General features: G+C 38.2%; 1 protein-coding gene across 12 annotated transcripts in view; it reads left to right on the top strand.

Moving 5' to 3' along the window:
• The window catches only part of ncam1b (neural cell adhesion molecule 1b), a 134,096-nt gene that overhangs the window by 27,184 nt on the left and 79,504 nt on the right, over positions 1-27,408 (top strand). The gene's annotated exons all lie outside the window — the stretch shown is intronic.

Genomic DNA, 27,408 nt, shown 5'->3' with positions numbered 1-27,408 from the left:
ACAATTGTCCAAACAATTGATTTTATTTTTCCATTATCATAGGTTTCAGTTCATATTAGTAATTAATTTGAAAAGAATCGATACTTGGTGGATGAGACAATACGATATATCACCAGACAAAATATTGCGATTCTATGCTGTATCGATTTTTCCTTACTAGCTGGATCTGCATTTGCAAGATGTGCCACATGGATGTAAAATAGAATATCAGTACTACTAGTTTGGGGTCATTTTAAATGCAAACCTTGATACATTTAATAATGTGTGTGGTTGGAAAAATCTCTGTACTACTTCCAGATTTTGTTCTCTGAGAATCTTTCAAGTGCTGAAGCAAAATAGGTTTGTAATATCCCGGCATTAATCAGCATTGAATCATATCAAAACGAATTGTGAATCGAATCGAATTGGGACCTTGAATCGATTCAGGCTATCCATGGTGTGTCAAGCCCTACTAGTTAGACAAACTTGTGCGTGTTTTTATGGGCAAACCTGAGAGAAACTATTTGCACAGTAGGAGTCTTGCAATAAAATAAGTGATGAAAAAACATTGGTAAAGGCATCAACATCAGCATGGGCTCAGTTGTTATGTTTAACATCAGTACTGGTATCAGCCATAATTTTCATTATCAGTGCATCTCTAGGGTTGCATGATATTATGGCATGATATCGATATCTGCAGATATTAGATTAAAAAGTTAAATACCAGTATCGGCAGATATGAACGTTTCTGCTGATATTAACAACTGATATTGGCCTTCCATATTGGCAGTATGAATCATATATTCGTCTTGAACATTGGCCAAATTTATCATCAGGTGTATCTGGTAACCTTTGGTGTTTCGCACTGTAGGGGGTCTGCTGTGAGCCCTGAACATCTGAATGAAGCCCTAAATGTAAAACAACCATCAGACAGTCTTCTTCCTCACTCCTCTCTTAACTCCACTTGACTCAGCCTCTCTTTACACTGCAGACACTTGATGCTCATTGCAATAAAAAAATGTGTATATATCCTTGTCATCTAAAATGAGTTTAGATATCAGCATATCGAATATTGGCAAAAATCCAATATTGTGCATCCTAGTCTCTACTGTCTAAGCATTTGAAAAGCACACCAGAATAGCACTAAACAAAGTTGTTTTTATTTCATCAATTTGTTGTCACTTTTGAATCAGTCTTCCACTATTTGATTTAGTCATTTGTAAGACAAGTTATTGAAAAGATCCTGTCTTAAAATTGGCATCCAGTGTGTTTTCTGCAGTCTTCTATAGAACTTGATGTTATACCACTGGGTCAGGTGTGTCCGAACTTTTTCCACTGAGGGCCTCATACAAAAAAATAAAAGGAAGACAGGGCCACTTTGATATACCTCACCTTTAGTGTGCTAAAGTTTGTGACACGACTAAGATGAATAATCACTAAGATGCTAATCACTAAGAAGGCAAATAACCATTGCAAAGGATTTTGGGGTGGCCATTCAAATTTCAGTGGGGTCCTCATTAACCCTGCTGCCAACTAATACTGGAAAATTAAACAAGTTTCAATTTCAGTTACAACTCTGGCTTCCAATGATCATGAAACCAAGATAATCATGATAAATCAATTACTGTGCCTCATATCATGTTACATTCAGTTCATCCATAGGTTAGCAAATGGTTAGACAAAGGAGCTTGATTCATACTGCTATTTGCTGCCATAACCCCTTTAAAACAAGATGTTATTTTGGGTGTCAATATGTTTCTGTTTACTTGTGAATCTCATTTTAATCATAAAAAAAAACATGTCAGCAAATTATTCTTGTCAAAATGTTTGTTTTCAGGAGCAACACTGCTGCATTGTCTTTTGTAAAAACTGAGAGGTACAGTACAGTCAAGCTCAAAGCTCATGCTCTAATGTGGGTCACATTTCATCTTAGATTTGGACCAAGGGCTGCAGTTAGCCCATGGGCCATAGTTTGGACACCCCTGCTTTAGGTGTTCAATAAATCAAGATATAGTAAATCTCAGCTTGGGCTTCAGAAAATGGCAACATTTTCCCCATTAGATACAGTGCTACACTTCGACATACATTTACACTGAACCAGGATTAGTCCTCACAGGCATGGATATGGCAGAGATAAGACTGCATAAATCCAGTGTTGTTGAGTCCTCATGAACCATTACTGAAGCTTAAACATTTGTCTTGTTTTTCTAATTGAAGCTTCATTGGTAGTGGTACTAACACTCTAGACATGTGACAGCAGTATTTTTTTAATATGAACTTTGTAGTTGGATATAAATGAGAAACCTTTAAGCAGATGAATAAGTGGCGTGTAACTGAACTGAGATTAGCAGGGATTAACCATCTTCCTCTTCTCTCTCCTCTCTGTCGGCTGCATGCTGTTGAGCCCCTTGACATAATTATTAATTGATACTCCTCAAATGATAACTGGAGTATGAGAGAATTTCTAGACTGCCTTTGACAAAAATATAACCTCTAAAAATGAAGTAAACCCCTGTGAAGGTGAGATATGAGTTCCAGTGTCCTCTGTTACTGATAAAATGCATCTCACCATATGGCTCTCTTGACAGCAAAGCATGCCTCTCTTGTTTACAGTAGGATTGTTTCCCTTAGTGTGTGTTACATCATCAGTCAGGTCATGTGGGCAGGATGACGTAGCTTAATACTGCTCCACTTACAAAGCAAAGATGGAAGCATGGCTGACCGCAGGGCAAGCTACAAGAGAAGCTACAGAAATCATCACAACCATGGCTGCCACACGGATTAAAGACATAGACATGTTTTCTGAATGGAGAAATGGGGTAGTGCTAGCAAGGTATTCATCTGAAGTTTGCAGCCACAGCCAATCAGTTTATACAATTAATGCCTTAATTGTGCGTTGAGACCTTTACTGTTTGCCCTTGGCCTATTAAGATCAATAAGATCTTTGTTCAAAATGGTCTAACTTGCAGGCAGACCTCAATGGAAATGCGTATGATTGGGTCTGCTCCTAATATTTAGTTTGATGACCCCCTTTTTTAAAGAAGCTTATTTAAGTTTCAAGGATCCAAGATATTAATTGTCATTATGGTCACAAAGAAAACATGGAGAACAATGCAGAACTTCAGTCTCAGTGTAACTGTCTTTTAAATGACCGAAATTTTGTATTTCTGCAAGTTGAGTTCCTCAAAGGATTTTCACACAACACTAGCCGCAAAACTCATGAGTATTACATTTCTTATTACAGATAAAACATTCAGTGCTAATAAGCAAATATTTGGCTTTTTTTCTCAGTTTGTAAGTCAGTCAATTGCTTTTGTTGGTCAGTTCATCCCTTCATTGCTATAAATGGTAATGGCTTGGAAAGCCAAGGGGCTGCTCTTTGTGCACTGTATTGGACCAGCAATGCGAAAAATTGAATAGAAAGCATGAGTGTTGATGTGGGAATCAGTAGTAATCTGTTATAAACCAAAGCAGCAACCGTGATGATACTGTCAAGTGCATTTGTGCAAACTTGACTACGAGTGTCAGGCAGCGCTCTGTGAAATCATATTAAAAGGATACATACACACGAACGTTAGGGTGAAGGTCCATTAGGGAAAATCCAGCAAAAGCAGGTAGAAGGCTTGGCCTAGTGCATTTTCCCCAGTCTTTCTGTGATTTTTCTTTTGTCTTATCAAATAACTACAGCTGCCAAGAGGAGAGTATTTGCTGACTGGCTGCTGCTAAGCTTTAGAGGCTGTTTATTGAACCAGAATGTGTTTCAGAATGGAACTGATGATGGAAAAGAAAACTACTGGATTTGGAAACAGTTTATGGGAAACAACTGTCAGCCATGCATGTTTTGGGTATTGTTTCAGACTGGTAGTTACAACAAATTCACATGTTATCTTAACCGTGAAACAGTCAGTGAAATATCCATTCCTTTGGAATCAGACCTGTTTTAAAGCTCCTATAGCTCTTGCACATCTATTTTTTAATCTCACAGATGCCAGGGTTTTCGTGCAGTATTAGGAAAGGAAGCAAAAGGGAGGATGTGGTTTTGTTGCAGCTAGGACTGCTTGGCTCTTTAGTGATGGCGAGTGGATCAGACAGATCCAGGTCTGAGAGACTTGAGAGGAGATGCATTGCCTAAGGACGGTTAAAAGATGACATTACACGTGCACGTGACCCTGTGAAGCATTGTGGGAGGAACATAAACATCCTCTCCTGAGGGTTTTTAACAGAAGAGACACATGTGGCAGTTTTTGCAGTGATTATCATCTGTTATGGTAGCCTCCTTATGCCTTTCCTTGAGGTCTGAGCTTTTTTCATGAGGGATTAATATTAATCAGGCTTAATTTAAGAGTTCCAAACGGGTTAAACACAGCAGCACTTTAAAAGAGGCCTGGGAGCTGACATTGTGGTGTATCTTGTTACAACTATCCATGTGTACAGAAAAGCCTGCCTGGTTTTGGTCCTGTTTTCTTACCACAGTATGAACATGTTAAGGTCTCAGAGCGATCAGGAAATGAGAACAGTTTGTCCTTGTCAGTCATCAAATTTAAAAAAAAGAGTCCAGCTCTGTGAACACAAGATCCCTGGGGATGTGTAACCCTAGATTGTCAAACCTTTAGGCATTTAATGGCCTCTCTCCACTTTGAAGCTTAAGCTCTGTGCAACAATAGGAACCAGTGGCAGGCTGTAGCAGACTGTCAAAGTCTTGTACAGTGTCAAGAAGATGAGGTCTGATGATTATTGATATGTAAATAGCTATGTTTGTCTGTGACAGATTTGGCACTTGAGACTTAGGTCAGGGGTTTTTGCTCTTGAGCTTTCAGTCACATCAGTATGATGAGGTTTTCTCTGATCTGGATTTATATATTCATTCATGTTGAGTGATTCTCTTCTATGTTGTATGTACTTAATTATTATTACAGTTGTGTCAACGTTCAGTAGTTTTTTTTTTTTTCTGATAATTTATGTTTCACAAAACAGTTATGATCACTTTAACTTTTACACCTCCTTTTCCAAATGAGGTGTCCAACTTTAACTTCTGTACCAGTACCCCCCAGCATGATAAAAACATATCACCCAATCACACATTTGGCTATGTTAATGCTTGGTGCAAGGAGCAAACAGTCTCAGTGTTTTCCTGAGCTATTCACTTGCAAATAAAGACTGATTTCCCTTTTTTCTGGGATCTGTTATGAACTGGGAGCACCTGCAGGCTGCCTTTCTGCCCTTTCTGTCTTACTTAGGAGTGAGCATGGCAAGCAACAAAGGGACCAAAACTCAGTCATCACAGCCTTATTTGTGGTCTAATATGGCCCTTGCAAGAGTAAATGAGCTTTAAAATCATGATACTACCAATGCAGGAAGAAAGTGTGTGCCAATTCAGATACAAATGAGTCCTCTGAAGTCAAACTTTTGAAAGCTAGCTTACAATATGACTGAATTAGGAAAATGAGTCCATGTTGCATCTGACCGTAATAATGCAATACGCTGTTGGCTAAGATTTAGCTCTCAACTTCCTTTATGTAGTGTAAAGGGAGGGAGTGTGTGCATATCTCCTCATGCATGCATGGTGCATTCATTATTGAAACACTGTACGATGCATTACCATGCACAGACCAGGGAAAATTTGGATTGCTTTGCCTCAAGCTTTCTTTTTATTCACTCACCATAATGTGTCACGATCTCCAATGTTACATTCCTCTTACAGGCTTAGTCATTGCAGTGGAGATACCTACTTTTCACACAAAGTTATGACATGAATTAATAGTATCCTGAAAAAAATTAAATCACTTAAGTAGTAAAGTGACACTCATTCAGGAAAAAAGCTGTTATTTTTAATCTCTAATTAGATCACACTAAGAAGGCGCTATCTCCAGAGGAGCTGTAGCAGCTTTAGCTATTTCTGATCCATTCAGCAGGCAATATCCACTTTGAAATGATGTGAGTGATTCTTACAGATAAGCTATAGTTGGGCAGCCTGCAGAAGTATTATTACAGTCACTCGAGTGTATTTGAACCTTTTTAACATATGAACAAGTTTTTTTCTGGTGTAATGCAAAGCACTGGAGAGAAGAGCAAGTAGAGTGTTTTATATGTAATCTTGAACATTTCACTTAGGCAACTGCTAACTCTCTACTTATAGGCTCTTTAGTCACAGAAAATTTGCTCACTCGTAGCCACAGATAATATGAGATAATCACCTTTTTATAATGTACTAGCTTAAAGCTAGTGCATGTGCTTTGAAGTGTCACGTTATTGACTGCATTATATGGGAACATATGAGGGGTTTTAGATAGCTTGCAGGAAAAGAAAAACTATAAAGTGGTATCACTGGAGATGGAAATTAACCTTATTCCATCTTCATTTGTACAGAGTAATCTAAAATGATGTAACTTTTAAGATAGAGCGATACCTACATGGCAACATGTAACCTTTTTTAGTTTTGTAGCATTACTCTGCAAAACTCTGGAGCTCTACTGGATGCATGTGGATTGTTTCTGATTAAATGTTTCCATCATAATGGATCACAGATTTCTAGGGCCCTCTAGTGCAGCTTGTATAGGGCATGACATTTTGACCCAGCAGATATTTCATTGTGGTGCAGCATATCTCTTTTGGTTTGGTGGCAGCTTGAAATGCGTGCCCAGCACAAGCAGCACTTTCAGCACATTGTCATGTACTGCTGATTCGTTCACCTTCATTCTGGACAGTGCACACCACGGGTTCCCATAACTAATATTAACACAACTGTGCAGGGCTCATACGGATAAACTTGGTTGGTTACAGGCCACAGCTGAAGTTTGAAAGATAAAGTGCAACCCTTTGGCCAAATTGTATCACACTGAACTAGAGGTTTTTAGTGATAAAAACAACAAATGTGACTTTTTTTTCTCTCTTTTTGAGAATATTGTGGGACAAACAGATGGACAAACGCTTTAAAATGCTGCAGCTCTCTATTCTAATTCTCTTAAGAATAAACCATTATGGTATTCAGCTGTTCAGGTTCTCTATAGTATTTCCTTTCAGATTTGTTCAGAATTTTATCAGGGTGATAATGAAGACACAGTGCAATCTGAGACCTTGACCTCCACTCTGACCTTTTTGTCTGGACAGCACGTGCAGGCCTGTGCTGATTGATACCAATGAATAATGAATAAGTAATGGTTTGGCCATTTCACCATCTCTGACCAACATTTGCCTCTGCAGCATAGAGGAATACTGCTATTGCTAATGGCTTTGTAACAGATGGCACTGGGGCATCAGTACTTTTTGAATGTCCTTTTTCCTATTTTGACAGCCTCTTTTCCTATGAGACATATGTTACTGCAAGCAGGACTGCATTTCCTTTAATACACACAGAGTCACGACAGCCTTTTTCCTGTAAGAGAGAGAGGGTGGATCACACCAAGAGATTCACACTTTTTCTACTGCAGATCCTGTCCCTTTTCTCCCACCCCAGCCAATCAAATGCAGCCACTAAAGCCAGGGTGTGAAGGTAATATTGAGAGGCTATAAAAGATCATTTGAAGGTGTTTTCAATGAGGCTGCTGAATTGCTAACATTAACAGGCAATCTCATGGAGAGTTTAACAGAGCACTTAGCAGAATCCAGACAGACACCCACTGGACAGGAGGTGTAGCTGGGAGATTTGAGGAGATTAGAGCCCATCTCTGAGTCAAAGGTCACTAGAGTACTACTGTTAACTTCTCTGTGGTGGAGAGCTGACAGTGAGATTTGGTCTGAATTGCTGAAGACTTTATTGCATATATTGTTTTATTCGGTAATAGCACCCTGGATAGGTCCATCTTGTCTCTTATATTTGAAGTTTGTTTATTTCTTTTTGAACCATGGCTAAACTTCACATTCAAACTACAATTACTTACTTGCTTCCACTAATTCACAGTCTGTGAGTGCATAAGACTTTTGAAGCATCAACTTGACATATTGCTTGCCCATTACTCATCAGGTAATTCAGTTACTTGTGTTGCATGTTACAACTGAAAAGTGGGACACAACATAAATGTATTTTTTTTCCCCCCTAATAGTCATTTTACTGAGCTGACCTTGAGCACATCTTAATGCGACCTTATTTCACCTCATTGATAATGTCAAAATTGTATTATTGATTATTGCTAATGGATCTTGCTAAAAGTTTGGGGGCATTTACCAGGGCTAATCTGAGTGAAGGATGACTGTCTGGCAGCCGCAGCAGCCAATATTATAAGTGCATGCTACTCACAGCAACAGAACCAACAACTGGAACTGGCGTTATTTTTAAAGTCTGACTTAAAAGAGTAAGAACAATGGCTTTAAGACGTACACAACAAAAAATTATATTATTGAAATTTTTGCTTTGGTCTACCTTACTCTTAGTCGTACTTAAAGATCATATCAACATTAAAACAAATTGAGTTACTTGTAGTTAGATGGGCCTACTTTCATTGTGTTGTAAGAGTGCATGACTACTACCTCTGTAATGCATTTTAGCACAAAAGAGCAGGAGATTTTACAAATCATTAAAAATATATATATATATACAGTGCTAAACAAATTTATTAGACCACCTGTCATATTTGTCTCAGAGACCATCTAGTATCATGAAATGCTTTGATGTGGACTTTTCATTTTCAGTGAACTCTCCACATTTACCATTTTGAACAGGAATGAGGAATTTCAAACTGAATTCACCTTTTTATACCCAAATTTGAGCCGGCTCACTGGGCTTCTCTGAGAAGTCAGAAATGAATCAAGCATAACATTCAACCACTAAAACTCATTTTTCTCTTCAGGAATGCAAGTCAATAACTATAATTTGACATTTTAATCAAGAAATAATAATGTGCTTTACTTTTTTTTTTTCATTTTTTTGTAAATCAGTAAATCTGAATATTCATGGATAGCCATAATAATTATATTTTAGCATTAAAATATCATTTTGGTTAAAGAGCTTCTACATAAAGGTGTATTAACCATTGCAGAAACATAAAAATGATTTTGGTAATTGCCAATGCTGTTAATTTAGGGCAGCTGTGGCATAAACCTTACTTTGGGTGGTGGTCTAATAAATTTGTTAGGCACTGTATATACAGTATACACATATATATATATATGTATGTGTGTGTGTGTGTGTATATATATTTATAGGTTGTATTTCATAGAGGGGAGTGTTGGCCTTCATTGGTTATTGATAATCATGAAACTACACAGACCTTTGTTCCTTGCTGATTGGTAAGGCTGTCATTTGCATACTGTCAAGTTGGCTCCTCATCTCTGTTGCTCTTATTTACCAACACACTTAAAAAACGCATAGAGATGAAAAACCATGCTTTTACATGTGGGATTGCTTCTCTCTCCTGCTTGTATTTTGACTGACATAGGATGCAAAGTTGGGGAACTATAATGGGTTTTGAATAGCCAACAGCCCATCCCTACCATTTTAATCCAATCTCATCTCATACCTAAAAACAAAACTATGGCTCTGTCACAGTTTTTACTATCAAAGGAGACATATCTCGGCCTAACAGTTCATTACATCAACAACTAGGAGTTAAAAACTTTGTGCCTCCAAACAAGCCTTTTTTCCTGATGATTACACTGGAGAGCTCCTTGCCCAAGGTCTTAAAGATGCTCTCTTGTCAGGAAAATTGTTGTTGTATTTTGGCCATTGGCTGCATCTTAAGATTGGTGAGGTTTTTTTTAGGTTTGCTTCACCCTTAATGACAAAAATAATCAGAATTTCATAATCCTCAGTAGTAAACATAACAGGGAAGGCATTTCATAACTTGCCGTACACTATTAAAGACTGGGAGTATTTCGTGATTTATGTATTTTTTATTTAGCTGAAGGCCTGTCTTGCCATTATTTATTTTCATTAGTAAAAGCTTGTGAGTGAAGTCTTTTCCAAAATAAAACAATGTGCTAAATTTGACTTATTATTGATTTGTTCCCCTTTCTGAATACAAAAAAAAAAAAAATCTAATAGATCTATTTTAATTACTGTACTGCATGATGTCATTTTATGCATCATAGGGCTGAATTGAACATTACACAGCTACCTAGAGGAGATTTCAAAATATCCTGATTTGCGACATATCAAAACTACATCACTTTATAAATTTTAGAGCATATCACCCAGACCTTCAATGAATCATTAAACAAGTATGTTGCAAACACTCAATTACAGTCGATTCATTGTAGCAGCACTTCTAGCTACCAGGGCTGACACCTTTCACTCGACTGGTCGGATGGTTGGTCTGCTCTCATCTGACCAAGATGTTTTTGGCTGGTCACGCGTGTGCGTGCGAGAACGAAACAGCGGAGCATGTAGCTGACTGATGGACACAGCAAGAGAGGGAGAGGAGCAATGTTGGGCAATAAGAGGCAGAGAGGCACACAAAGCGATGCAGAGCATGTTCTATTCTGATTGTTTCACAGCAGTTAGGCCGTGAATAACTTGGAAACAACAAGTCTTCAACTAAACATGAAGATGCAGGCTTTTTGTAGGCTACTAAAGTGGCACAGCTGAGTGTCTCTGCTCTGTCCTCTGTCAGAGCCCTAACTCTCGTGACATGTTTAATTCACTGGTCTGTAAACACAGCGTATTACATTGGCCATGTATCATCAGGTAAAAATGTTAATGTCAGGGTTAGTGTCTGTTACAGGCAGACAGAGAGCCAGGAGAGAAAAGACAATGTCTCTTTGTCATTGTAAGTAAGACTTTTTTCCCTTCACCTCAGTAAATAAACACTGCATGTGGTCTGATATATGCTCATAAATGGCACCAGCACCAGCTGGAACAAGTGATCCTGTTGGTAGTTATCATTGTAAGTTAATACAAACAATTGTCTGAGGATATTTCGTAGGCTATGATGCCAAAAAGTTATCATGCTGTGATCACGGGAATTAAGATGATTATGATTAAAGGTAGGTGCACGCTGATCGTCTCTGTGTGAGCTGTTATTTTAGTACAACAAAATGAAGATAAAAATAATCGGTAGTGCCTCATAAAGCTTATGTTGGTTTTTAGGGTCATCCAGACCACCAGAGGGTGCAATAAGGAGCTTGTTACTGATTAAGCTGATTTTTTTTTTTTTTTGTTACCAATTGATTGGTCGGTGTGTTGGTGTAATTTTGGTCGACCCAGATTTTCTTTGGTTGACTATAGCCCACCTATAGATGTTTAGAACCACTCAAGCATATTTGTTAACACATGCTATTTTTTTCTCGTTTTTTTCTGCCTTTTACCCATTTCAAATCTCTACTGTCAGTAAAAGTGGAATCTCCCCTTATGCTATAATCCTTGCTTACATGCCACAAGGAGTGTCTGTGCACTCTGCAGCTGATCAGACAGAGAAACAACTGCTGTTTCATCTCTTCTCACATGTGACCCTTCTTATTGCTTTGTTTTTTAGATCTGTGCAGCTGATGTATGTGATGTTTTTCTGCACTTAGTTTGTATCACTTGCTGTGACAGCAGAAGAGAGGCTGAAACTTCTTACAGTGTAGGTGTAGTGCCTATTAAGATTTTTAATCTTAATAATGCGAGCAAGGTTTTTGTCTTCATTTTGGAAAAAAAAGAAAAACATCAGGATGATGTCATGTATGTAATCTCTTACAGTATCTACATAGAGATATATAATGTGTACACAAAGGTTGTGATTTCAACGATAATAGATCTAGTAGTTTCTGTTTGCAGTGAATATGTACTCGTACTTGAGCGATCAATCACGTATCAGCAGAGCCTTGGTGTGTAAAATTGTCCATGCTGACAACAAGGGAACATTTTGTGCTAATGACATGCTAGCATGAGTAAACATTCGACTGTGCACCCATCAGATGGACACCACTACTCTGGAGGAAGGAAGGGACAGGGAAATGTGAAGTAAATTCAACATGGAAAAGAAAATCATGCCTGGAAGTTTTTTAATGCTAACTGCTGGCTTCACTACATCCAAGGAGAAATGTATGTCCACTCCCAGAGGTATTAAGCATCTATCAGATGGTGACAGACAGTGATTACTGATGGGTTCTGAGATTGCTGTATATGTTGCTGAACATGTTCTTATCTGACAGCTCAACAGTAACATTTACTCTATCAACAAGAAGTTACTATGGTTACCCCTCTGTGTCTGTCAAACTATGTCCCAACCCCTTTTCTAATAAATATTAATCATTGAATCAATCAGCCAATCTTTATTTGTATAGCCCCAATTCATGACCAAAATTATCACAACAACAGTTAATATGTAACATTGTGCATCTGACGTCACGAAGTTAAATTTATCCAGCCTCTCAAACTAGACAGCCAACGGAATATGTTTCTGACAGGATGCTATACTCCCCCACACATTTTGTACACAAAAAGTTTAGAAAGGTTAAAATGTTGGTATGCATACTCATTTTATTAAGTGTAAAACAAAGCATTTTCCGTAGTGCATTTACAACATAGGCACTGAACTGGTTGATGCTAACGCTATCAAACATATCCTTTTGCACATGTGACTATCAACTGAATGAGATGCGAATGCTTTGTTGTGTAGTCTGATGAGCATATTTTGACATTTGAATGAAAAACTTAACAAGGAAGTATTCACATCAGCAGCTTTGTGGGCGTCTAGGCTTTTGTATGCTTTAAGATCCCTGCCTGTGTGTGGAGAAACATCTATTTTAGTCAGGCCTTCACAAGTTTCTCTGTGAGCGCTCTCTGGGTGAACCCCTTTATTGGACAGAGTCTCTGGCATTTATGTGAATCAGGCAAATTCTACTTTATTTGTTTCTCTTACTTTTATAGCCCTAAACACACCTTGAGCATGATTATCAATTAAAATTATAGTAGCCTTTTGTCAACAGTGGTATTTCTGCCTTTCACTGCAGCGAATGATGTTAATATCTTGAATTTATATAGCGCCTTTCAAGAAACCCAAGGACGCTTAGTGTTGTATTCACATATCTGCAAAAGGTCTATACATCTTAATCCATCTATATATCTTAAAATCAATTAACAAACATCTAAACTTGTAACCTAATTGTTTGTGAATTTTAATACCTTTCCTACTTTTTAGTACTCTGTGTTTTGAGTGCGTGTGTTAGTGTCTGAGTTACAGTGTTTCCTGTGTTAATATGGGCTATGGCAGATGGGTGGAGGGTTCATTCATTACAGTCATTCATTCTCTTTTAACCTCAAGCACTGTTTGAATTCTTGGCATGAATACAGGCTAAATGAGTGCTGGCTTCGAATCACTGACAAGGGTTGACTTGTCATCTTTGTCATTCATGATACTCATAAACAGAATATCAAGGCAAACTACAGTATGTGAGATAAACATGATGGTATTTAGTTCTCTTTAACTCAGAGGTTTTCTGTTCAGGTTTTCTGTTGCTGTTCAACCTTCAACTTTTTTACAGGCTAGCAGTTGTATCTTCAGCTTGACGTAGTCTTTCAGAAAACACAGCTCAAATAATTTGCAGGTTGAAAACTTGGGAGGACTTACAACAACAGCACTGCACAAACTACTGCAGTCGTTTGGTTAGGGTGCCTTCCCAGTGAATGGGTGAATGGAAGGGGTTGGAGCAGATCAGTTAACATGTATGCCTGCAGCTCTCTGGGGACAAACAGGAGAATTAGAATATAGAAGAACATCAGTGCACAGGGAAATGGGGTATCCAAATTAGGTAGAAAGTCTTTATGAATAGATTATAATTTTTCTTATGTCAGTTCCATATGTGCAAAACTTTCTGTTGCTTGCTTGGCTGACTGAACAGATGACTCTCATAAATTATCTAGTGTTTGTGTGGTGGCTACATCAAACAAAAGGAGAAAGTAACTGGAAACCAGACAGGCATGTCTTATGTTTCTGGTTTTAAACGTAGAGGAAATAAACAGGAAGAACTCATTTTACAATGATAGATTATTTTAAAGCATGCCAAGTAATTTATATGTCTTCAAAATCTTGTATTCCATGGCACTTAAAAATTGTTAAATGATCACTGTTGTAATGCTTAGTTCATGAAATTTCATTTCAACTGTTCACAAGATGTTTTTATTGTACAAGTCTTAACATTTTGACATATCTGTTATATAATATTATTCCCATCAGTGTAAAGATATAAGAAAGTATAGCAAAAGCAAAAAATGATAATTAAAAGTAACAACAGTAATAATAATCACTGTTAAATTTGAAACAGTTTTTGCAGAATTGCTTCATATCCTGAATGCCACATGGGTTCAATATACTGGCTTAATAATGTTTAATCCATAATTTCCTCAAGCTCCAGTGTGTGCAGTGTTTGGTTCACACCACACACTGGGGCTAATTACATCCTTTAGTTGATGATTGTTTTCAAAGCACATGCATGCATGTAGTCTTTCTCCAGGTCATGCCAGAAACACCACTCTGCTCTGTTTGATATATACACTGAGTCTATTTCAGTACATGTCTGAACAGTGCAGAATATCCCATAAAGGAAGTCAACATGAGAATGCAGACTATTTGGTAACTGTCAAAATAAAACATCATGTATAGACAGTTGATTGTGTATCACATCAATATATAAACATTGTGTCAAGACAGGAATCAAATGAACTGCAAATCAACATCAGTGACCCTGCTGAATCTGCCTATCCAGCAACCTCGAATTGAGGTTTAGTGTCTTTTCATTGAAAACTTAACTCCATAAGTAGGAATGGGTGTTTTATATATTTTTCTTCAGCAACCACCTCTTGGTCAATGCATGAATTGTTTAAATATTTGGCATTTTTATAGTCGGCACTACCAGGTAAAGGGGGGTCTGAAGGTCTTCTTCTAAATATATTAAGCACCAAACTTTTTTTTTTCTCCCTGCTTCACCATAATAAAATTATGGTTTAGTTATGTGTCTTCTCTTATGTTTTTAAATCTATTTTAGTGTTTATCAGGCACAATTATATATTGTGATATCCAATTTAAAACATGGACTACAAGCAGAGTTCATACAGCTGTAGCTTTATATAAGTTGAAGGGTGAGGAGAGGGACTGGGGGGACTCATGTATTCTTTTAATTTTCTCTTGTGTGTTAAGCACTTTATGTTATATTGCTTTGTATGAAAAGCGCTATACAAATAAAGATAGATTGATTGATATATCGTGATATTTTTGTAAATGTACTGTAAGTAGCTGTATAATGTTTAATTCAGCCCTAAATTACACCAGTATGGTGATTAGAATAGACCGTTCTATTGGATTTTTTAAAAAATGTATGCAAAAAGATTGAAAATCAATATCAAATCAAATTTAGCACACCGTTTTATTTTGAAAAACACTTAATGGATGTGGCTTAATGGATGTGGCTCTCCTGATCCTCCTCTCAGCTGGCAGCTGAGAAGATCAGGAGAGGAGGGTGGAACTTTCTTCCAAGCCGGGAGGGCCAACCGAACCTTGGGGCAGTGATGACTCTGTACATGACATCATGAGGGGAAAAATCTGAGAACGTCTTGTTTTAGCACACCTTTTCTGAAAGGTGAAGAAAGAGAGGGGAGGAGAAAACTGATTTTTCTGATTCTTGAGATAATTGTGGACAGGCCAGGGGCACATATTTTTGTTAGAAAAGCCTGAAAAAAAATGTATTTTGCATAATATGTGACCTTTAAGATTTAGTTTCATTTTCACCCATGAATCCCTGCTCTGCCAAAGCTGAAGGGGATGGGATGTATGAGCGTAGATCTAGTCAAGTAGAGGGCGATTCTCCTGATTTCCCAGCTTTAGCAGATCCCCCATAGATTCTGTGTCATTGTTATCTAAGATTGTCCTATTGCACACTTCTATCAGTAGAGTTTAGGTACTATACAGCATACTAACGTTTAATTTTCATGGATGAATTTCACACATTTTAGGAGAAAATATGTTCTAAAATGGTGATGCCTTCCAGCCGTGCTTTAGCGGGTTCCCAAAATGCTTTGCATGCAGCTCACCTCTGTCACAAGCACAAGCTGGCACTTTTAAAACAGTCTTTCCCTCTCAGTAGGTGTGATTTGAAAATAAATGTCACTTTGCTGTTTCGTTCCTACATCATTTGGAGTTTAGTTTGTAAGAGAAAGACACCTCAATTCTAAAAACAAATTAGGCGACAGATGTGCAGGTGGGCGAAACATGACACACAATCAAGTCACCACTTGGACAAGTTCATTGGGGTAATACTGCTAGACAAGTAAAGTAACATGTTTGTCATTTTAAGGGTGTATGATAGGATGACTGTAGTTTATAAAGAAACAGAATGTGTCTACAATCAGTTAAAGCTGAGCGACAGTAGAATCGTCTCTAACATTTTCTTTGTTGTAGTTCTGTGCTTACTCGTCCTCCTCTTCTGCCCTCAGACAGAGCAGAGATTCAGGGATGAAAATGAAAACAACACTTCAGATTTAAAGAAGAAATCAGACTGGCTGACTGTCTTGTGTTTTTCTAAACCATCAAGCTGCAAAAAAAGTTATTTGCACAGTTAGCACTAAGTTTGGAAAATCTTTTTATTAGTCAAGAGACAGCATCCAAAACGGCCTGCTGAGAGTCAAACAGGGAAGAGGAGATCAGACACCCATTTTCCCAACACTGTTATGAATAAAAATCAAGATTACATTGAAATAAAATAATACCACTGTATGATTATGTGTTACAGAAATTAATCCAATTCTGGGTTATGTTTTAAATTGCTCCTTTTTCATTGTTACCAGTCTATAGACTAAGCTACAGTAACACTGTCAGATTAAATGACAAAAGAACAGAGGTTATATTTATAAGTATACAGGAACTATGCAGTGCTGAAGCTCAAAAACTCCTCTGTTCCACATTTTAAAATGAATAGCATTAGATCACTGTTAAATCGTCCCTAATGAACACTAAAATAGATTCAAAAACACAAAAGAGGACACGCAAGTAAATTCTACTTTCAAAGTGGTGCAGAAAATACACAGTAGGTTCCATGAAATAGATCAGAATGCAGGGAAATAACTTTTTGGTGCTTAAACATTCTTGGTAAGACCTCCATACCTACCGAACGTGATGTTGACAACTATGAAATAGCACATGTTTGGTTATTGAATGCATTGACCATCAGGTTTGCTGAAGACAGAAAAAATAAATAGACTTGACTTATAAACAGAATATCTATAGATTTAAAAGTTATATGAGGAAATGTTCTGGACAGAGACCTACAAATTAGTCATATAAATTAAAATGAAAAAGAATTCCATAAAACTGAGATTATGATCAGGCCATAAAAACAATGTGATTTGAAATTGTTTTCCAGATTGCCCAGATGCCCACCCTTGGTTGTTCTCTTAATTCTCGTGTGAATTTTTGAACTCATGAGCCAGGTGTTGCAGCTGCACTGCTACACTCTGTCTCAGAGACTGACCCAGATGGCAATGGTGCACACACACCATCAGATGGAGCAAAACCAAAGTGTAGATGGATTGTAGTGCACATGGATCCTGTGGGTTTTCGGTGCAAATGTAATAAATGAGGGCAGAGTTGGTAACATTTGTGACTAAAAGTATCTGACAAATTCCATGTTCAGTAGGCAACTGAGGTCTTTGACATGCAATGCCACAAACCGGATTTATTAGAGGTACATGAAAACATAATGGTTTATCTCGTTAGCAGTTTGCAACTTCATCACTCAAAGTCTTTCTTCATTCATGCAGGATGCAGATATTTAAAAATTGGAGCAAAAAAACTGTTGATTCCAACTCTTTATGCAAGTATGCTGTATGTTTGGTGTCTTGTCTGTCTTAGTCTATTTTTCCATGTCTCTCACGCGCCTCCCTGAAGGATCTGGTCTCAGTATGACTCACTGACTTCCACTGCCTGAAAGCCGTCTTGCTCTTTCTGCCAGAAGAAGCCGGATGTGTCATGAACCCCATTGTGCATCTTTTCCATGGATGCCTTAGTGTGCAAAGGCAGATGACAGACCCCAGTGAAGCAGATGAAATTGTCTGACATGACCAGTCAAAGGCCAATGAAGGGACAGGGTTCTGTGGGCCCCTAAAATAGTTAAAAATTTTCAGCAGAAGATAAGAGAACTACCACCAAGAAGTTCTGCTTAATAATTTTGTTGTAGGAAGCTGATACTTGAAGCAGCTCTAAATGATTCATGATCACCGTTCTAATTCATAAGCTGACACTACTTTAACCTTGTAATTTATTATCATGTGAGCTTATGTTCTCTCACACTATCCATTCACTTGTAAAAAAAATACTTCAAAGCCTAGGAAGGTTTTCTGAGCAACAAAACACTTTCTTTGAAGGAACACTTTACACATATTCTTTACAAAATGAACATTACTAGAAAGAAAATGCATTAAAAAAACACAAACACAGTTAGAGACTGTGCTGCCTGTATGCTGTTGGCACACATATATCATCAACTGTATTCTCAATGGCATACTGGTGACTTGTGAACCTACTCCCATTGGAGATTGCTTCACAACAACCACCATTAGTGGGGAGAGGGGATCTGCTGGTGAAGGGCTGTTTTTTTGCCTTATGACAGCACATGGTTCCTTTCTCTGCCTGAGTGGATACAGAAACACACTGTTAAAACACAGTTAGACTGAACAGGGTCACAAAGCTCCTTCTCCAGTCAATGTAAGCCACCTTTCCGAAACATTAAGGCTCTGTGACATCCCCTGTTGTGGTGTATGAGTCATTTACTGGTCAAACTGCTCCATATTGGAAAATGGATTTCAATTATACTGATATCATGTTTGTTAGCCTTTTTGGATGCTACCACATTTGATGAAAAACATGTAAAATAAGAATGCTCATATGAGTTTTGCATATGTTGTCGTTACTTTCATTTTAGCAAAATTGCTTGCTATTTGAAATGACTGATTTGCTACATTAAATGCGTACAGAATGTGCTCTTATCAAGACTAACGCCTACAGGTACGCTCTTAGACAGTAGCTCATTAGATAATAAGATGGAAAGACTGTTTGCATTGATTTGTCTTCCTAAAGGAGGCCATAAGGCCACTCAATTAACATAGCATACACAGTATACCACATAATGAGCATTTTTATTTCAGTTGGACTGCAGTGTGTCCAAATCATGGCGTAGTGATGTCTTGTGTAAAATATGCTAAATTGTTTTCAAGCTTATTTTCTCATAGACCTTAATTAGAAAATAAGCTTGAAGGAATGTAGCATTGAAATTCTTCTGCAACATGAGACATGATTGCAGGTCTTTGGAGCTGCTCGGGGCTGTAGGGCTTGGATATTTACTCACTGACAGGATGATATGTCTTACCACAGTGCTAAAATACTGTGGGTCGAGGCATCTGTGGTTAGTTTGATAGTGTCTCAGAGATCTGGCTTATATGACCAGAGAAGAGTTTCCACCCTGAGCAATCGGGAAGAGCATAGAGGTGGAAAACAAGCTATTTTTACAAACACAGAATAATTAGTTTGAGTTCTTTTCAGGTGAATCTTTGTCTGTTGGTCTGTGGTGGTAGACTCAAACCTGCACAGAAACATTAACATGAAGAGTAGTAAGCATGAGGAGATGTATAACCACTGGCTACTGGCTTGTTTTCCTCTAGTTGTAGCACAATGTGTGTTTCATTTCTCTATGTTCAAATTAAATGCTGAATTGTTTAATAGATGGTTGAAATTAAATGAAGAGGATGGGAGGAAGTGTGCATTCTGTCATATCAAGGTCAAAATGTTTTTTCACAAGCAAGGGGTACTTGAAAGAGAAATGTTAATTTGCTTTAATATTCCCATCCTGCCTTTGTGCACAGAACACTCCATGATTGGGTATTCCTATTTTACTTTCCTATCACCTCTTTGTAAATAAGCGTTTAACCTTGTGAACAAATGTCATATCTGTGAGTTAGAAAATTAAAACCTCAACTGAATGCTTTCCTCAGAGGTCATTCCCTCTGGCAAAAATAATAGTAACATGGTTAGAAATAGTTTGAACTGACTCTCTAAGATGACATAAATTTCTAAATTCAAAATTCCCAAGCATTATTTTTTGCCCCATCAAATGTATTCCAGTTGTGAAGCTTGCAGGATTTGTTCCAGAACAGTAAATGAAATGCAGCTCAAATGTGCAGTGTATGCTGCCTCAGATCTATTTCAGGCTGAGTGAATTTCAAAAGAGGTAAATGTGGTAATTCACAGCTAGCCTGACTAGTTTTTATCATTCAAGGTCAAACAGGTCAAATCTGTCAATAGCAATCATTACTACAGCTTCACCTTACAACAAATCCAGGTAAATTTTATTCTCAAATCCCTGGGTGTCTGCTGGTTATGAAATTTTTCCCAGCCAGCATGCTGAAACTAACAGGTATTGAGAATCCCATTATGAATATACGAGCAGGCATAAAACCGGTGAAAAGGCATTACTACACTCTAATTCATCCCTACCCTGTTTTAAGTGCCTAGATTAATGGTGAATCTTCACTCACATTAGATGTCTCAGGAGATTTTAGCCCGGAGGAATAGAGTAGTCAGCTCTCTGGAGGCTAGCCCTGTCCCGGTGTCTATTTTTAAAGTCAATCCTCTGATTGGCCAACAAGGTGTGTGTGTGTGGAAGCTCTTGTTGTGTCATAAGGTGCCTCTGTGCCATCTGTCGTTCTCTGTGGAGCTGTTGTGAAGACAGACCACGCCTAGTCAGTCTGTCTCAGCGAATGCAAAACGCAACCTTGGGCTTTCCTTGCCCTTTTATTCGGACAGCTATATCAGGCACACGAGGGGAATACAGCATCCAGCTTTCCAATTAGTGCCTCTAATAAAACTAAAACGACATCAAGTAAAAGGGTCTGCTGCCGTTGTTCTTTCAAGCAGGACACTGTATGTGTGTGTGTTGAGTGCACTGAATCTCCATGCTTCTTGAATGTGCTAAGATTTTAAGGAAAAAGAAACACCCAGTATAACATGCTAACAGTAAACACGAACAGATTTGCTTAGCAGGTGTAGTAACAGGTTGTTCATGAGTCATTGCTTGTCTAGATAAATGTGTTGTCTAACCAGAAGTGCTAAATGTTTGAGTCATAAAATTTCTGTTAACAGGCTGACAGAAAAATAGCACTATTCTTGATAAGGTTGACTGACCATGATTTACCCTTACTGCCCTGCTGCTTAAACCTGTGAAGCCCCACATACAGCTTTAATCACCTTAGTAGCCTGCCTGCCTGCCTGGATTTACTTTGGTGTTGTGGTGCGTCTCAACATAATATAGAGGTCCCGTTCAAACTCTAGGTTTCTCTAGTCTGGAATTTGAGTTTGTGTGAATCCTGGTTCATTGGTAGACTGGAGTATTTTCAGTGTATCTCTATCAGTGTATTTCTATCAGTGCTAAAGGTTTTGTAATTCTATGTGGTTTTGTTCAGAAAAAGTGTAAAAATGACAGAGATAGCAAAAATTGAGATAGAAACAGCTGGTAAACTGAAATCTTAGATAAATTAGAAACACACTACTTTCCATCTGTAGCATTTTTGCACACGCAGCAACCTCACTTCACCTGAAAGACAAATTAGGAGTAACTTCAAGGATATGATAGGACAAATATATGACTGATAGCTGGAGTATTGATTGAACAATATTTTGCATTACCGGTAACTTCTAAACTTGCCAGGGAGCTGGTTGAGGGATGTGCTCATACCTATTATAACCAGTTTTAAAATGTCTACACTTTTCTGCACAAACTGCAGACATAAGAGTAAAGACTGACTGACTCTGATGTACAGGAAGCTACCTATACACAGACGAGTGAGAATGAAAGCACAGAGTCTTCGAGTGATAAGAAAGGTTTCACTTTGACTGAGGCTCACAGGTGGAAAAGCAGTCTTTTTTTAAATTCAAATGTAGAGCCAGAAAGCATGGTTGGCACAAGAAAACTACCCCAGTGTTTATTTTCTTTCACTTAAAGACATTTTTTAAAGATGGTCTTAGATATCCTGCCAACAGTAACTTTTTATTGGAATGAAGGGAAGTGGGATCCATTTTATATTAGGAAGGGGCATTTCATGGGTGCCATGTCACTGGTAATTATTCCAAGGAAATACAAAGATCCTAAGGAAAAACCAGGCTGTGTCTCTGAGATTGCTTGCTTGATACTAACTCATAATAGATTTGCTCAAAATGGACTTTCAAAAATGATCCAAGACCCTTGGCATCATTAAGTTACAAAGGGTTTCTAACTGATCATTTCCATAAAAAGATGAGTGAAATAGATCATTCCTAAAGTTAAGAGAAGCAAAGTTAGTTTCAAAACACCTCAGTTGTGTCTCCAGACATTAATGCTTTCTATTTTTTGTGTCTAACAACAATTGGTAGGTTGTGAATTCAATCCTCAGCTCTTGCAGTAACATGTCAAAGTGTCCTTGGGCAAGACACTTCACCCCAATTAGCTCCCACTGCTTCATCTGTGGCGTGTAAATGTGTGTGGATGTGTTGTGAATGGGATTAGCTAAAACTGAAGGCCATTTCGCCATAGCAACCTCTACCATCAGTGTGTGAATGGGTAGATCTGACTTGCGTTGTGGAAGCACTTTGAGTTGTCAGATGACTAGAAAAGTACTGTACAAGCTCAAGACCATTTACCATTTGTTTAATGATGTTAGCAAACAGCTTTCAGATGTGCTACAGCCATCTGGGAGTAGTACTGCATGACAACCAGGCACTGGTAAGATAATGAAAACACTGTAGTTTTAAATTTGGATAATAGCCCCCTTAATTTTTTAATAAATAAATTGCAAATCAAACATTTGAAAATCATTGTAGTCATACTCATCACTTTGTGTTTTTATGTCTTTTATGGATAACTTTTGTCCATAAAATCTGTAATAATGTAATCCATTCTCACATAATGAGTCAGTTAGTCTTTAATAAGAAAATGAAAATATTGTTTGAGAGCATAAAGCTTTTAAGAATGCAAATCTCCGGCTGTTATGGCTTAGTAAAATTAGATGTGGCATGGATTAATAAGGGGCATCAGGGATGGCCTTGGCCAACATAAACATGCATCTCATGAACTCTGCAGAAGGGTTCAAAAGCCTTTGATGTAATCAGATCGTCTTTTCACGTTTTGGATGCAAAAAGTATATTAATGTTATAGAGCTCATAACCTTAAGAGAAACATTAAAAATGCTGCTAAGTGATTGTATTTCAGTGATGGTCCTATCACTTAAAGTAGATTTTTTTTTTAAAGCCGTCAGTCTTATACCATATAATGCCATCGTAATGCCTGATGGGAGTCAGGAAATGAGGGCTGAGCGTTAAGAACGTTAAATTAACTCTTTTGAAATAGTTAAATATTTAACACTGTGTCAAACTCATAACATGCAGTAAAGATAACAAGGAACTCTTTAGAAAGTGTTTTTTAAAATCTCTCAAAGTGTTCATTTTTAACACTCACAGTGCTGTTTTTTTTTTGTTTTTTTTTTTACATAAATAAAGTGTAACTATATTTTACACATTATTGTGTTATTCCCTTTTACATTGGGTGTAAATCTGTCCTACCTTTAATTCAATTATTTACACAGTGTCAAGCAATTTAAAATTAAATTTTGATGCATTGCCACCTCGCATTAAACTTCTACAACAATCTGAGGTGTATTATAGCAATTGTGGAGCAGTGAGATGGACACAGAGATAAAGCATACCTTGAGCTACAAGTCTGTAGTACTCTATTTATGGTATGCCAGATCACTTATCCCACAGCCAGGAGGTGACCAGCTTAGGAGACAGCTACATGCATGGTGCAGAAATGTTTAACATCAAAAACGAAAATTCACAGAATCCCAACAGTGACTGCTGTACAACAGGTAATATCTTGAAGCAGCTAAACATCTAAATACATCTGAAAGATCTAAAACACATCTAAACACCCTGCACAAAGGCATGATGGGAAAACTGCCCCCCAGATTTGAAATAGCAGTAGGCAGAGCTTGGATCAATTGACTACAGAGTTAGAGTAGCACTGAATGGATCAACACTGTCAGATAACTCCAACACTGAAGGGCATTTACTCTGAAGGGAGTTGAAATTACACTTTGAGAGTTAAAATCAACACTGAAATGTTTAACACTGATAATTCTACACCCAAGTTTTTGCTGTGCATTTAGCTCTGGTAACACAGAAATTTTGTAAAGTAAAGAATGTAAAGAATTTCATCACATAACATTTAAAAGCAAAGCCTACAGAGACTTAATCACATTCACCTTTCAGAAAGGCTTTAGGAAGGGAAATTTTGAGCAACGCTTCTTCGTCTCCAACCAACAATATGTTAAGTGTTGGAAACGTGGGTGGAGCTTAATTAACTCTGGGCTGAGTAGAAATAATACTCGTGGATCAACTCTGTAAAAATAACTCCAACTCTGGACGCCTTTTAAATCAGAATGAGTTAAAACAACACTTTTGGAAATCAACTCCCATTCGTATAACCCTGAAATTTCAACCCTCCAGTTTTTGCTCAACATTTTACAGCTCTAAATGGACCTCTATGCTGCAGTTCTCTCAGTTGGGGGCCATTAAACATGAACACACTGACATTGACACATTAATTTCTACATACATTAAGAATAATCCCTACACTTTTCACAAAATGATTTCTTCACACAGTTGAATCAATTTACCTGACATGGAGGTGATCAATATCGCAAATTTCTCAGTCCTGCAGACTTGGTAGTAAATGGCTCTTTCATGTGAACCACAGTAGCTAACTCCCATTTGAGTGCTGGCTTCCTTTCCTCCATCCTTTGTTGTAATTTAATCCACATTTAAAAACTAACTATTACCAAATAAAGAGCTGTTTGGGAGCCAAATGACCAGCTCTGCTGAGCTAAGCCAAATGATCTGGATCTCTTAAGAGATGGATTTCCCATCACAAAGAGCTAGACTGGATGGACATCAGCTGAGCAATATCAGAATCTAAATGTGCTAAACCATGTCAAAACTGTACTGAACCAAACCAGACCACTTTGTGGAAGCAAACCATGTGCAAGTGCCTGCTGCTGTTTCTTCTTGAGGTTTTTTTTGTCTAACTATTTCACTACTTTTCGAAAACAAAAGTATCTTAAGAACTTTGAATATTTTTATTTTTGTACCTTGAACACTTGGCATAGTCATAAACTGCTCAGAACATGGCCTTTTTGTATAATTTCTGCTGAAATCACTTTTTGCACCCCGTTGGGACTTCTCCACTGCTGCATGACATCTTTTGCAAAGAACCTATACTGTATAGTGTTTTCTTTGTTTTCAATGTATTTAGCACTGCTGCCTCTCTTTAAATGGTGTAAAGTTACTGTGATGTTCCTGTTTTTGCATCCATTCCATGCTCTGGTTTCCAACCCTGCTGACATGCACATTAGTTATCAGGACACTCCTGCTAATGCCCCCTGTTAAAGGTGCTAGCCTTAGAGCTAATGCTGGTCCCCAGGCAATGCACTGTGGATGCCCATGCTTCCTAAGTAGTAAGGATGGGTATCATTCAAAGGACAAATTTCCCCTTTGGGATTCATTAAGTATAACTAATTTAAATAGGATAAAACAAATAAGCTTTTTATTGGAACATAGATGACTCTTAAGATCAAAGGGTTTTATTCTGAAATGGTGGGGGAGAGGCCGATTTTCCAGCTGGGACATGCACTACACATACACATCAGCGAATAACCTGAACTGAAGGCATTTGATGAAGACAGTTGTCTGGTTAGTTAGATATCAAGAGATCTCACGCATATAGATTCACTCAGCAAAAGGCAACACACTCTTCAGTCTGTGAGGTGAAATGAGAAGGTTATTTTCTTTGCAGGAAGCTGGCCATTAAGGCAATTATTCGGTTGTTGTTTGGGGTTTTGAAATTACAATTGATTTGAATTGTCAATACACAGCCAGGGCTGCTGTTTGCTTCACTAACTTGCAAATTAACTTGGAATTTAACAAATACAAAACAAGACTGCAATGAGCAGCAAAAAGGGTTAAAATGTTCACCATCAGCTGACCTATGAAAGCTCTTGTATTAAACTGATTGGTCATGCATAAGAAGCTGTTGTTTCAGTACATCTTAAGCTTCAGGTAAAAAGGTTGCCGTTTCTAATTTTTTTATGACCCATTTGCCAGTCTGAGCTGCAGCTCCAACCTACACATCTTCAGGGCTGTTTCATGTTCTGTATTAAGTCAGGAATGTTGTGAAAAATTCAGTATAGAGATGAGCCGATAGATGTTTTGATTTTGAAGTTAGTCCCTTAGATCTTTTCTTTTGCTTGGTCTCTTTTCATTTTTTATATCGCTGTTTGTATATGTGGTTATTTATATATCAGTGACAAGCAGGTAAACCATCCAGTCAAATGGGAAATGTCAGTTTATCAGTTTCTTGTAGAGCCAGCATAAGAGGCTGTAATCACAGGGCCTGTTTGATGCACAGCCACTGTTTTGCTTTGAATCTTCTGGCTTATGGTTAGAGAAGGTGTTTGGCGGTCAGCAGGGATGTAATCTGTGGACAGGAAACCACCAGCTGAGGCATCATCGTGTTGGACACTGTGGCGGGTGACCCTTGTTTATTTACTGGCAAAGACACGTTTTACTGGCATTTGATACTTGGCAGGTGTTAATCTCAGAGTCTGTTAGTATGGGAGGCGGGACATCAGTTTGTGATTGACTGTTGGTGGATGATGTCCAAAATGCTCAACTGTAGCCAACTGTTTTCATGCCAGCAAGTGAGGGAAAAGAGATGGCGAACATTACTCAACGTTTCTCTGGTCATTGGGAAAGGTTTCAGCTCCTTTCGGCTGTTTTTCCCACCTGTTATCAGCAATTTACACGTATATCTTGCTCAGCTCTATAACCTTGACAGAGACACGCTCATGCCAATTTTTATCTTCATTAGTGCTTTAATCCAATTACTGCATGATCAACCCTAATCTCTAATGGCTGTGCAACGCCTTCCTCCATTCATACATAACTCCAGAAGTGGCTGCACGCACACTGTGTCATCCTACACAGCATAATGAGTACTCAAGTGCTGCTCTGCCTCTCCGCCCTGCCCCTGGCTCTGTCTGGCTGTATCTGAAATGGTGCATTCCCTCTTATTGATCCTCTTCCTGCTGGAGTCACAGGCAGGCTTATCCGGCTCGTCCCAGCTTGTCCGCCTTGTGAATGGACACACAGAGGGAGCTGTGTGTGTGTGCCAGGCTTCGGAGTTCTGTGTAGTCCAAGGCAGCTTGTGGCTGAGTGGTCATTGTGGCTCCCTCCCTCCTGCCCTCCTGTCCTCCTGCCCTCCTGCCCCCTCACCCCCTCTTTTTATTTCTTTGTTGCTACAGTAATTATTAGAGATGCATGAAATTCTGCTTGGTTAGCCTGTCATCGGCTTATTATATTTTCCTAAACATAAGTAGCTTTCTCACTAGTAACAGGAAGGCTGTTGCTTTGTGGGCTTTTTCACGGGTGTGTGTCGTGACTAGCA

Source organism: Cheilinus undulatus, linkage group 2, assembly GCF_018320785.1.
Source record: "Cheilinus undulatus linkage group 2, ASM1832078v1, whole genome shotgun sequence".
In the NCBI taxonomy this organism is placed as follows: Eukaryota; Metazoa; Chordata; class Actinopteri; order Labriformes; family Labridae; genus Cheilinus; species Cheilinus undulatus.
This window is presented reverse-complemented; position numbering and strand designations above follow the sequence as displayed.